We start from the raw sequence: 12,572 nt of genomic DNA, 5'->3' as shown, positions 1-12,572 counted from the left end.
TTTCCGGAACTGTTTCCGATGCGCGGGACTCGCGACGGAACCCGCCCAGTCAGTGAGTGCGGACCAAGACAGCAGCATCGGTTAACCGTGGGAAGAGCTCGCCAACGTTCCCGATGATGTCGCCAGTGAAATACGTCCGACGCTTATAATGAAGCGCTTTAGGCAGTCGATGTGCTCCGCCAATGCTTCTTAGATTTTTGAGGACGCAGACTCGAACTGGTGCAAACAATGTTTCGTGTAGAGAATGCTATGCTAGTTGAAGCCGCCAAAACGAAAGTGAAAACAAAAATCACCGTTTTTTTTTTGCAACGTGGGCAGTTAAGGCGGAATGTAGCTTGCAATAAATGGATTATTCTGGTCTGGTAATGGCTACTGTACTGTGTTCGTTTCTGCATACGTGGATGGCGGAGTTGGGGAGGGTTCGGGGGGCTCCCGCGGATTGCGAACTCGTAACAATAAGCTCGTTATAGGCGGGTTTGGCTATATCGAACTATTGGATATATCGAACTAATCGCGGTGCATATTGCAGTTCGCTATAAACGGATTTGACTGTACACTGCATGCTTAGCCCCTCCCCATGTTTCACGTTAGCGGAGATGGCCCGGGGTTTTTAGATGCGAAGCACCTCATGCTCGGGACTGTGTCCCTCCCTCCTTTGTGGTCGTTGTCCGCCGTCCGAACTCTACTGCGCATGCGCGTCTCTTCAGCCCCGTCTCTTCAGTCTCGCGTCTCTTCATGCGCGTCTCTTCAGTCTTCAGCGTTTGGGCTGACGTCAGCGCAGTCCACTATAAAAAGAAATAGTTAGGTGGCGCCCGGTTTCGATCCCACGACTCTCTGGCCGCAACGGGATGTACGTGGCGCTCTTCCCACTGCGCTACAAACGAGACGGGAGCATGTGCTACGAACGCGCCTTATGTCTTTCACTCATTCAAGCTACGTCAAGAAGCTACTGATACAACGAAGGCACGCGAAGCTGAACGGCAACAGAAAAGACGAACTGAAAACAAATGGGAACTTTAGTCGACCCCATGGCTGCTTCGCATACTATTCAGTGTTCCCCTACGATAAGATGGTGTAATTTTTTTCTTTCGCACGATTCAGACCTATACAGGCCGATTCAAGTGGAACGAAAGCGTTGATTACAAAGATAAAAATGGTTTAATGTAATGGTAATGCCGTGAGTGGGGCCTCAAACTCAGGCTTTGGCATAGCCACATTGAAGATGGGGGTTTTTAGTTGTGCTCCTATGATCAGTGAGTTCGGGTGTTCATTTGCATGCGCAGAGATACACGTGGAACTGTCCCGATTAACGAGCCGGCTTAAGGGATTGCAGTACGCCCAGACAGCAATTAACCTGTGGCCCGCGGGAGGCCGCGTAAAAAACGCAGCAAACTCGTGATGGCGAAGGGTGATTTTCAGGGAATGAATCGGCGTTGTCTCGTCAGGTACAACTGAATTAGAGTATCAACGTAGCCTATTGATGTGGTTGGTTTAGTTGAAGCAAGGCTACCAATTTTTTGGGTGGAAAAATGGGATGGTGAACATCCTGTATCCTGGAATTTCGGCAGTGGGTTGAGTTTTTGGGAAGCATAAAGGAGAGACAGATGGATTAAGCAACACCGTGAGCCGGCCTAGTTGGCATCTATCCACGGCAGCGATTGCGCGAAAAAAAAGGACGAAGAAGGAAACGACAAGGACGAGCGCTCATCCTTGTTGTTTCGTTCTTCGTCCTTGTTTGTTTTCGCGCAATCGGTGCCATAGACAGACAGATTTACGCTTCATTTGGCGTTGGTTCAGGGAACTTCGGCAATTTCAGCGGAAGGTTGTGAAAGGGGAAGCTATATAACTGTTAGCGGTCTAGGTGGTGAGATGTTTTTGGTTATTCTTTCGGAGACTCAGGAGAAAGATAATTTCGCATTTGCTGGAAGAATTCACGCAGTTGGTTCAGTTGACTGTTAATGCAGGTGTGCGTATTTTTTGGCATCTTCTTACCAAGAAACCCTTCCCTGATATAATTTTTTTCTAACGGTTTGAAGTACTTGAGTGAGTTTGGGTCCGCGCCGAGCTTGTGAAGTTGAAAAGTCTTTTATTGCTGGAACTATGGTTACGTCGAATGACTGAAGAAGAGTTATCTTCGCGGGGTATCGGCCGGGCGTAGGGTTTCTTCTGTACCCGCACAGTAAAAGAAATACAAGGAAAAGTAAGAATAACCAGATGGTGTCTCTTATCACCAACACTCCTCACTCAGCAATACCCGCTGTGCACCACAAACAAGTGCAGCACTAACTTCGGGTCAGAAAATGTATCTGTTTTTGGGAGAGGGTCACAGGGGGCATGCTAGCGCAGTTTTTTTGGGCACACAATTTCCGCGGTTTTGATTATTCCTCTAGGGAGTTTTTTGCTTATTTTTTGCTATAACAATTGTGCCAGGAAAGGTAGGGCTGCATCCGCAGTCCCTTCAGTGGATGCTCAAGTGGGCACTGATCACCTTGTGTACGTTATAGTGGTGCTCTTTTAGTCTTTCAGTTAAGCACCTTCATGATTTAATTAGATGTTTTTTACTGCAGCACAGCGGGGCCGAAGGTAACAAACCCATTTATGTGCTTGTTAACTTGTGAACACATGAATGACAATTTGTTCGGGGCAGAAAAGACCACTTTCATGTTAGCGCATTTACCCATCATTGTTAAATTATATGCAATTCGATGCGTGTAGGAAATCAGGGTTATTTTTTGGCTTTTGTTTTGCTCTTAAATTTGAAGAAGTGGAATCGTTTCTGCAGAAATTAAATAGAAACACGCAGGACAGCCTTCAAGTATCAGAGCGAAACAGAAGGGAAAAAATAACCGTGATCCCCTATGCATCGAATTGTCCAATGTGTACGCGCGTGCGTGTCGTGTGTGTGTGTGTGTGTGTGTGTGTGTGTGTGTGTGTGTGTGTGTGTGTGTGTGTGTGTGTGTGTGCGTGCGTGCGTTGGCAAAAAAAAAATCGCCGTCTCTACAAATGAACAGAAATACGCAATGCATGTGCGTACTTTTGTGACAGCATTTTTTGTACAGTTACCTTCCTTTTTCTTCAAGAGCTTTTTGTCCAAGGTACGACGGTTGTCTTCTGCTTTCGTTAAGGAACAGTTGAATGCGTATTTTGAATATATAAATACTGCTTCTTCCGGATAAGTAGATATGCTGAGATTAAAATTTTCCAACAGTTTTTTCTGGGCTAATAAACGATCGCTTGCAAGAATGACGGTAGCATTGTTAAAGTTATGTGCCTACTTATACCTCTTCTTCATGCACAGTGTCATTTGGAGCAATGTTTCTTATCCACGAACAGTTCCGGCAATGTCGTATCGTCTTCAAGAAATCAATACCCAGAAACCTGCCAGAAACATGCCAAAAACGTACAGAAGGGCGACTAGTAGGAGCTCTGGCAAATTCGGGTTAGCAGAAGAGACAATTTTTTTAAGGGCCTGCTTCAACTCCACAATGTATAAGCATCACGAAAGATAGCGCTTACAGTCATTGACACCAGCATTCCTGCCTATGCTTCATTGACCCGTTCGTTCTTGCTTCCTTTACTTTTCTTTAAAAAAAACAGGAGTGGTTCGATATACGTTGTCACCTGCCGCCACCGCAGGCCACGCCAAAACGAGCGTCGTCTGCTAGCCGTCTGCTGCGGACGGCGCATTGCCACCGGAAAAGCAGGAGGGGAAGCGGGGTTTCCGCCCTGTCGATTCGCCTGGACCTTCCCGCGAGATCTCGCGGGAACGTTCCGCTGCTCGCCCGCGCGTGCGCAGTGCGGGGGAGAAAGCTGTAGTCCCACTCTCCCTTTTCGCTTTCCTTTCTGTCCCCACGTTTCCCTCGATGCCTGCGCTCATTTGGTGGAGGAGCTGAAGTGCCGTTGCGCCGAGCTGCCGCCGTCGGGGACCGGCCAGGGACAGCTGATCGCCTGAGCCCGGCCTGGCCGCTCTGCAAAAACGGCGGAAACACTGGCTGCTGGTCGTCGCTCCGTCAGCGTAAGCCTCTTTACCTGCTCTTAACCACCGTTTCGCAAGAAAGCAGCACCCTCTCAGCTCGGCGTTTCCCTAGCCGCGCGTGTTGCAAAGTAGTGAGAGAGCAAAAAGGAAGTGCGGGAGGTGATGGGTCGGTGAAGGGGAGCGCACGAAATAGAGAGATCGCTTCTCCCAAGCACTCCGAATGGTCAGGGCCGGTCGCGAGGAACCCGCTCTTTGAACTTGACCTCGACAGCTGCCACTGGCCACGGCTTGACCATTAACTATTAACACCACTGCTCCGCGAGAAGTTTGAGGTCTGTTTGTGGGATGACGTTTTGGTATTTGACGTGTCATCGACTTGTATTTGCCCTGGATGCCTACAGCCTCGCACAAACCCTGCGATAAACGGCAGTGTCAGAGCTACAACGGTGGTACGAAATCGGGGTTTTTGTAGGTGGCGAAGTCCTTTGTACTCAAGCGAAAAATTGATTCTGGGATTAACGGTGGGGATGTTCAAATACCATTGATTGAAGTGCCATTTAAGTACCATTGAAATGCCATTGAAGTACCAATGCCGGACATCGACACGAGCACGTTAGTAGGAAGTTTCCGCGTTTATTTGTGGAGGCATCCTTCGAGTTGACCACCACGGCTTCCGCAGGCGCAACGTTCTCGTCGGTTCAATTAAAACGACACAAACCGTTCATTCTCACCAGATTTGAAAAGCCTTCTGCACGCAGAACGGTATGCGTGTTGCATAAGTTGTAGGCATACCACAATGAACGTGAATGTGCCACGGTCGAAGGCTTGTCTGGAGATGTCACTTAAGTGCTGCGACGACTCATGGCTATCATCGATCAAAAGAGGCCGGCTGCATGCGGGTCCAACTCAAGGCCGTGACGTTCGCTTCCTGTAGGTTCAGCAGGAAGTGTGGAATCTCGTCACGTTTTACCTGTTGCATTGTTCCCCAGCTATAGCGTGGGTGAGCGTTCTTGCTCGTTAAATAAATATTAGCGCAGAAGGCAGCGGCCGTTCTCTTCTCGCTGGCCACCACGACAAGGTGCGCTTGTTGCCATGGGATCCTTGAAAGCGCCCAAAATAAAGTCTGAATGTGCATGGCGTACGTTCATTGCCATCGCGTTGCTCTAGCTCCATATATGTTTCGCATTCTGCGTACCGATGACCGATTACGGAATCATTCCAATTCATGCTATATGTGTTTATAGCGCTGCAGGAGAGTGCTATTTCCCATTCCTGCAGTGTGGCAAACGTACTCGCCAGAGCAGTTTTTGCTGATATGTTCTTCCTCGCTAGACCAATCAATGCAGGTTTCACTGTTCGGTCTGTAGTCTGGGGCCAACACGACGCTTGTTACGCTTTATTCCCTGAAAACACTCGACGGATAGAAATAGATTGGTACACATTAAATTGGCACACATCGGCAGACATTATTGGGGTATAGTTGCTCCATTTCTATATGTGTTCGGTTGCATGCATATCCCCAGGGTGTATAGGTCGGTAACCAATTACTCAATGAGCTTACGTCATATTAGTTTTTTTTCATAGGTAAAGAATAAGAGTACTATGCATTTTTTCGCAGCATGTCAAACCTGCTTCCCAAAACGGACAGCAGCACTACGTTTTCATGTGGACATTTACACATGAGTACACAGAAGCAGTAATGGTACCTATCGGTTTTTGAGCATGGCATGTATGATTTTTAGCCTTTTTCAAAGAAAACAACAAAATCAACTTTGTGGATGCACCATTCCACCATTCCCGTTATATTAATGCGAATATTACTTAACTAAGTTGGCCTACGATTCCGTGCCCACAATATTTCTCAGGGAAACTCCAATAAAGAAAGTTTGTAATTCGGTTGAAAAGAAAATTAAGTCCATTCCACGCTTACCTGTACTCGAACCAAAGTCCATCGGAATGCGAGACGAGCACCACCACAGCTCGGTGATTCCACCCAGCTTAATGTTAGCCTAGCGAAAAGGATTGGGGCCTTCGACTTTGGGACGTGTGTTAGAACTTAGACACATGCACTCAGCACTGTAGGAGAAATTTCAGCATGCTAATAACGCAAGAAGGAGTAAGGCAAGTAGCAAAGCCCATTCACGCTAATAGCGTATATGTATGGCTCACAAGTGCGAATAACTGAGCTCCCCAGTCATAGTAACCAAAAGGAAAGAAGACGTCGTATAGCCTGACACGTGTCACTGTTGGCCCCGCGTACTGCCGTGCATATACACACCACCTTTCGCGAGACACTAGTTCTCCAAACTTCACCGGGCGTGCTGTAAGCGGTGCAGAACTCCGAGCAGTCTACATCAACAGCACTTGCGAAGCATGACGGTGCACACAGTGGCTGCATATACGTTCTACAAGCCAGCACTAATGCTTCCGCATTCACTACATCATAAGGAGTGCGTAGGTGTCCTAGAATTTCTTTTATGGGCTAAGCCTCTTAGGGGCTGGTGCTGTTGGCGCCTCCTGACGTCGTCGTCGTCGTCGTCGTCGTAATTGTCGTTCGTCTCATGTAGTCACGGTACTAAAACACCGGGAAACTCGCTTACGCCTCGCGCTAGAACGTAGCGCGTACTAAAAAAAACACCGGTACACTCGTTTACGCCTCGCGCTGGAGGGCTTTGTAACGCGAACTAAAAAAGCAGTGACACTCGTTTACGCCTTGCGCTAGAGAGCCTCGTGCTTTAAAGACAAGATACTTTTGCAATAAATCTGTATCCCTCTACCCCCCCCCCCCCTCCAAACTGTTTCATCTCCGTTGGCAAGAACGCCAAGGCGCCAAAATACACTTATGCACTGCATGCTCCACCCCTCCCAGGTTTCACGTTAGTGGAGATGGCTGGGTTTTTTTTTTCGAACCACAAAGCTTGGTTCCTGTAAACCATCCGCTTATCTCGGAAGAAGGAAGTTATAAAACGAGAAAAACTATTGTGTTACCTGTCCCTCATGAATATCATGAATCCTGGCCAGTTACAAAAATTTGGGTATATCTTTCAAGTAGCTCGGTGTAGGGAATTTTTACGCAACCAGGCACCAATTATCTGAAAATTCAGCGGAGTACTGAAGGGGACAAAACAACTTTTGAAATGAATTTGAGTAAGAAGCATTTGTTTCATTTCATTTATGGACCCTTAAAGGCCTAAGGGCATTACGTAAGGGATAATTAGCGTCACCTTTTATGGGTTTGGTTAGTTATCGGGCTGCGACTTACTGCTTTTCGGGCTCCTTGCAGAACTCGGAGGGAGAGTGGACGTAATAAAGCCCCGTTCTCACCAGTAGTTGGATAAAAGGATCGATATTGCATAAGACTTCGATCTTTCATTCCAGGACATTGCGTAAGCAGAAGAGGCAGGGATCCTTTTTATTGGACGCGGAATTAGACGTCTGGCAGCATGGGTTCGGTGACATGCCGATGTTCGAGGTGGGGATATTGGGAATAGGCTATGGAGGCGACTAGGCAGAAGGAGAGGACAAGTTGTCAACGTTTAGTTGGAGGACACCATGTACACATGAAGCCGGGTGATAATCCGGAGATAAAAAGGATTTACACTTCTGGGTCAAGGCGTATCCAGATACGTTGGTGGTATAGAAATTAGGCAGCTAGGGTATTGCACTCAGACGCAGGAGAAAGACATATGTTTCCAGGCTAATATTTACGGCACCCTTCCAGGATGAAGGAACGATAATGACTGCACAAGGCGGCATCTTAATTCTATGCAAGCAGGGTGCTCTAGCAGACAGTGCCTCCGCAGTGGTCACAGTAAAAGTTGGTGGTGTGGCCAAGGCGAAAAAGTACGGCGTTGTGAGCGCGGTATACAGACGAAAGCGATGCTATATGCAGAGTAATTGTGGTTTCAGAGGTTGTCCAAAAGTAAAGATGTAGAGGTTTCAATGTTGCGAAGTCTGGATCACTCTTCCAAATAAGTGCTTCGTGTGTATCTGAGGTGTCACCTTTTGAAAAGGATGTCTTCCTCGTATCACAGGTCTGTGGCGACCTGCGAGCTTGCAGGTTTTCCCAAAAAGATTGATCGATTGAATTAATTAATTAATTAATTAATTACTTAATTGATTCATTGATTGTAGAGTTTACCGCGCCAACGCAACGCAGGCGATGAGGCGCGCCGTAGTTGAGGCTCCGTATTAATTTTGACCACCTGGGGATCTTTAACGTGCACCGAAATCTCGAACACACCGGCGTTCTTGCTTTTCGCCTCCCTCAGAAAAGCGCCTGCCGCAGCCGGGAATCGAACCCGCGTCCTCGTGCTCAGCAGCACAACGCCTTAGCCAGTGAGCCACCGCAGCGAGTAGGTTTTCTAAAATAACACACTGCCAAGCAAGCCATTGGAACTTTATTCGGAGACCAGTGGCATTGGATAGATGGGGTAGGCGAATGACGTGACGGGGTATACATGCCTACCAATGCAGCTAGCGTGGCGTAGGCCTTCAGGAGCTGTCTCTGAGTCTGAGGAAATGGGCCACTTTGCGGCCAACTGAGGAAGAACATACCGGATAACCTCTTTGTTGGCATTAACCTTGGTTTCGAAAGGACGTCGCCCCCTTGGTGCCATGAGTGAGCTTGACCAGAGGGAGAAAGGAAGTCTCCGCGAGAAGTTCACGGAGGTTTCATGGTGTTATTTATCAAAACGCAGACGTCACAGGTGACAGCTTCTGCTCATAGCAAAATTGGGTCCAAACGGGAACTCGAACCGCGGGGTGGGTGGCACGCAATCCATTAATGTTCTGTGTTTTGCGTAGGGCCGAGGGTGTCACGTACGTACGAAAAAAAAAAGAACATCTACACTGCGGTCAACCCCACTGACGCAGATATTACGATCTGCGTGCCTGTTAGGTAAATTTCAGCGCGGCGAAGATGTTTTCTTGGACGCGTACAACTTCTACGGGCTCTATGGTAAGTTATCCTGCTATAATAGCGCTGAGGTTATTGAAATGAGCCTTGTGGTGTATTTCGAAGGTTATGTGTTATTTGTAACAGCTGACATAGTCCGACAGTATCGTGATATAATCGTAGCATAAAAAAAAAAAAAGAGACAGAACGAGATGCGCATCAGTTCTGTTTCACAATGCTGCAGTGCGTTTTCGCTTCCTACACCCACGTAAGTAGGCACTTGTGTAAGCGCTTTTGACGCACCGAATGCGTTTTCACATTGCATAAAACGTTATAAGACTGGCCAGTTACGAAGCTTGTGCGAATTTGTCGTCTTTTCTTCAATACCCACAACGGCACGGACGTACGCACGCGCTTCGTATTCATGCCAGCGCTTGATTGCTCCCCAATAAAAGGAACTCAATGACTCGTACCTTAAGGTACCGCATTTATACGATTCTAACGCGCCCCCGATTGGAACGCGCAGGTACGTTTCCTCTTGGAAATTTCAAAAAATAACTGAACCTGAGAAAATGTTTTAAAATAAATGCGCAACAGCTTGTTAAGATCAAAATGTACTCGCGTGATGTTGACGGATTGTTTTGAATTGGATTGAGTTAGATTGTGGGAGAAGCTTGCGTCCGTGCCGACGCCGCTGGGCGCTTTGAAGCCTATTCCGGTTTCCAGCCCGTTTGTATAAGGCGCACACAAAATGGAAGACTCCTTTTAGTGAAAAAAAGGTGAGCGTTAGAATCGCGTAAATGCGGTAATTTCGTTACACGAGAAAAGTATGCTTCCAAATTTCAGCGAAAATGACCGATTTCGAAATGATAGCTTACTTCCCTAAATGATACGTGCTAAAATTAGTTTGTGCAGTACGGGGAATTACTAAATCCTTAGACTGTCTTGCAAAAGGGTGAACTGAAGGGCTTTTTGGTACATCATACCGTTTAAAAACAGCGCGGAAGACGGGACTAAGGAAGTAACAGACGACACAAGCGCTGACGAACAACTGTGCGATTTTATTTCGCAGGGAAAATATACACGAAAAACTAAGGCAAGAGAAGGAAAGAGACATGAAAAAAAAAAAAGAAATAAAATGTCAAGATTTTATTTCGTCTTTTAAACGCCCGTTAAACCGAGGACAGCCTAGGGGAGCGTTTACATCATAGACGTCGGGGCCGCGGGTATACACTGCTTTTGGGTCTGGCGACCAACGTACAGCTTAGGTTTACATTTTATTAAAAGCGGTAAGCAGAGCCCCACTGAACTTTCGATGCTCCAACAAGAAAAGGTTCGTCCCGCGTTCCTGCATTTCATGCCGATTTTTAGGGCACATGTCCAGGATTGAGCGGGTGGCGCTTCCGTGTCGCTCTGTTACAACAGCCAGGCAGAGATGGCGCCACGTGATTGAGTTTCGTTGAGGACGGTATCAACCGGTCCGCACAAGCACGCGGGTGACGTCGCCAGATTACTTCGTTCTTTGGTGCTTTGAGTGGTGGTAAATCTTCCAGGTGTGGAGCCCTCCGCCTTATCTGTGTATGGCTTTCCCTACTATTGAAGGTAATTTTTACCGCAGTTTACGCAGAATTTGGTAGATTTGTTATTCCGCAATTGAAAAACTGCGAATGAAGTGATGGTGTATTTTGTCTCCATGTGTATTGCCGTGAACCATCTATTGTTTTGTTTCTGCTGGCCGGCTGCGCTGGGCTGTGTTATCTTTTGTCTGTGTGCCAAGGAAAGCGCGTGTTTAATTCTTAATTTTTATGCTTCTAGTGTTATCTCTTTTGATAGGGAGAGCGGTTTGAACTATAGCGTCAACAGCCCAGAATAATCTTCTTTGATCTACTTCTTTATGTACTTCGACTGTTCGAGGAACACTCGCGCCCAAAGATAAATGGCTTCAGAGCAGACGCCGCGGCATTGGACTCGCCGTCGCTCGCATGCGCACGTCACTTTGTTGACTGCTGCTTCACCGCCTGTGTATTCTTTGAGTTGTTAGGGGAGCACAAGTTCGCTCCAATAAACTTATTTTCCTTGAAGACAACTGCGTCGTTTTTGGCTTCGTGACAATATATATCCCTTTAGGAAAAGCGGTTGCCGGTTGATGAACACTTTCGCTTCTTCCTTGTTTTTTTTTTTTTTTTTCTGGAAGGCTCAATACCTTGGCAGACCCTCCAACAATGCGTCGCTTGTTGGTCTCGGTTGCTGTCTCGTCTGTTCTTTTCTTGCCTTGATGATTACCTTACGCAGTTGTAGCAGTGTTGTTGAAAACTCCAACTAGCTTAACGGTACATATGCGATAGACAGCTGTTGCTACAAACGGTCTAGCTCACAAATCTCACAAAAAAAATGTACTGTTTTTTGTTCAGTTTCTTTGATACTCGGAAAAAAAAATGAGAAAGCGGCATTTTTTTTCACAATACACCGTCTCTTCCCTTAGACATCGCACACGTACTTTGGAAGTTCAAACAAAAGTGGCTCTCAATAAGCACCTTATTGGGCTGTTTCACTGTAGCATTATTAACAGGAGAGCTGTTTAGGCCGACACAAATCCATCCGGCATAGACAGACGACCCCGAGCGCACGTGAGCGCCTGCCTCGCGGCGACCTCTCGGCGTAGTCCAGGTTTGCGCGTGGGCTTACGTCACATGAGGAGCTCCCGCCTTCGTCGTCGTCGTCGTGTAGCAACCGGTGCGCTGAAGACGATGACGACGAATCTGTCACGCCATCCCTTCAAATCCACACGTGGAGACGGCCACCAGACCAGCTGACGAAGAAGTGGGGTAATACTTAGCCAGGACGCGCTACGAGAGGATTTGTCCTACGCGGCTGTGCCGTCGGAAGACGACTAAAGGGACGTCGACGATTGCTACTGAATAAAGCACTGTACATACATAATGGTGTTTGCTTTGCGGTGCCGTCCAAAACAGCTTTACACTGCTGCGGTCCGACTGCCCCCTCTCACCTGGGATACGCTGTCAGTGTGGGGAGAAGCTATGGTCAATCCACAGCTCGGCTATTTCTCCATCTTTGCACTACTACTGCAACCTGCGCCAATTTTTGTCATCGAAGTATGCAAATATTTCAATGAGGAGACCGTTAGAGGAAGTGACACTGATTCCGCACACCACTAATGCCATTCGGTTCCTCCGCGTGAGGGGCAATAATAACCCTACTGCGGAGGGTTTAGAAAGCCTGAATATAGAATTTAGAAAGAATTTAGAATTTAGAAAGCTTAACTGGGAAAACACAGGATTAAAGATAAATGGGGAATACTTGAGCCATTTGAGGATTGCGGACGGCATAGTGTTGCTGAGTAAGGCTGCAGAACACATGCAAAGGAACTACAATCAGAAAGCATGGACGTGGGGCTAAAACTAAATACGAAAGAATATAAAGTAATCAGAAGTAAGCATGGCACGTCCTCTACAGTTTAGGGAACGAAGCGCTAGAGGAAGGAAAACATAACTACATCGTACAGATGGTTAGTGCTGACCCCAACCACGAGAGAGAAATTCGGCGCAGAATAGGTGTGGTTTGGGGAACGCTAGGCAAGCATTCCCAAATAATAAAAACTAGGCAGCCTCTGTTACTCAAAAGAAAAATATTCAACCAGTGCGTTCTGCCGGTGATGATATACGGAGCTACCCGCCGCGG

The 12,572-nt window shown here is 47.2% G+C and overlaps 1 protein-coding gene across 1 annotated transcript in view; it reads left to right on the top strand.

Annotated features, from left to right (window-relative positions):
• The first annotated feature begins 3,884 nt into the window (after positions 1 to 3,884).
• LOC144168987 (monocarboxylate transporter 14-like) overlaps positions 3,885 to 12,572 on the top strand; it is a 173,724-nt gene continuing 165,036 nt past the window's right edge. Inside the window, exon 1 of the mRNA XM_077697992.1 lies at positions 3,885 to 4,015. The gene's annotated coding sequence lies outside the window, so the exon portion shown is untranslated. The remainder of the gene's footprint in view (positions 4,016 to 12,572) is intronic.

Source organism: Haemaphysalis longicornis, unplaced genomic scaffold (genome assembly GCF_048455015.1).
Source record: "Haemaphysalis longicornis isolate Haplotype H1 unplaced genomic scaffold, Haemaphysalis longicornis Haplotype H1 scaffold_2, whole genome shotgun sequence".
NCBI lineage: Eukaryota > Metazoa > Arthropoda > Arachnida > Ixodida > Ixodidae > Haemaphysalis > Haemaphysalis longicornis.
This window is presented reverse-complemented; position numbering and strand designations above follow the sequence as displayed.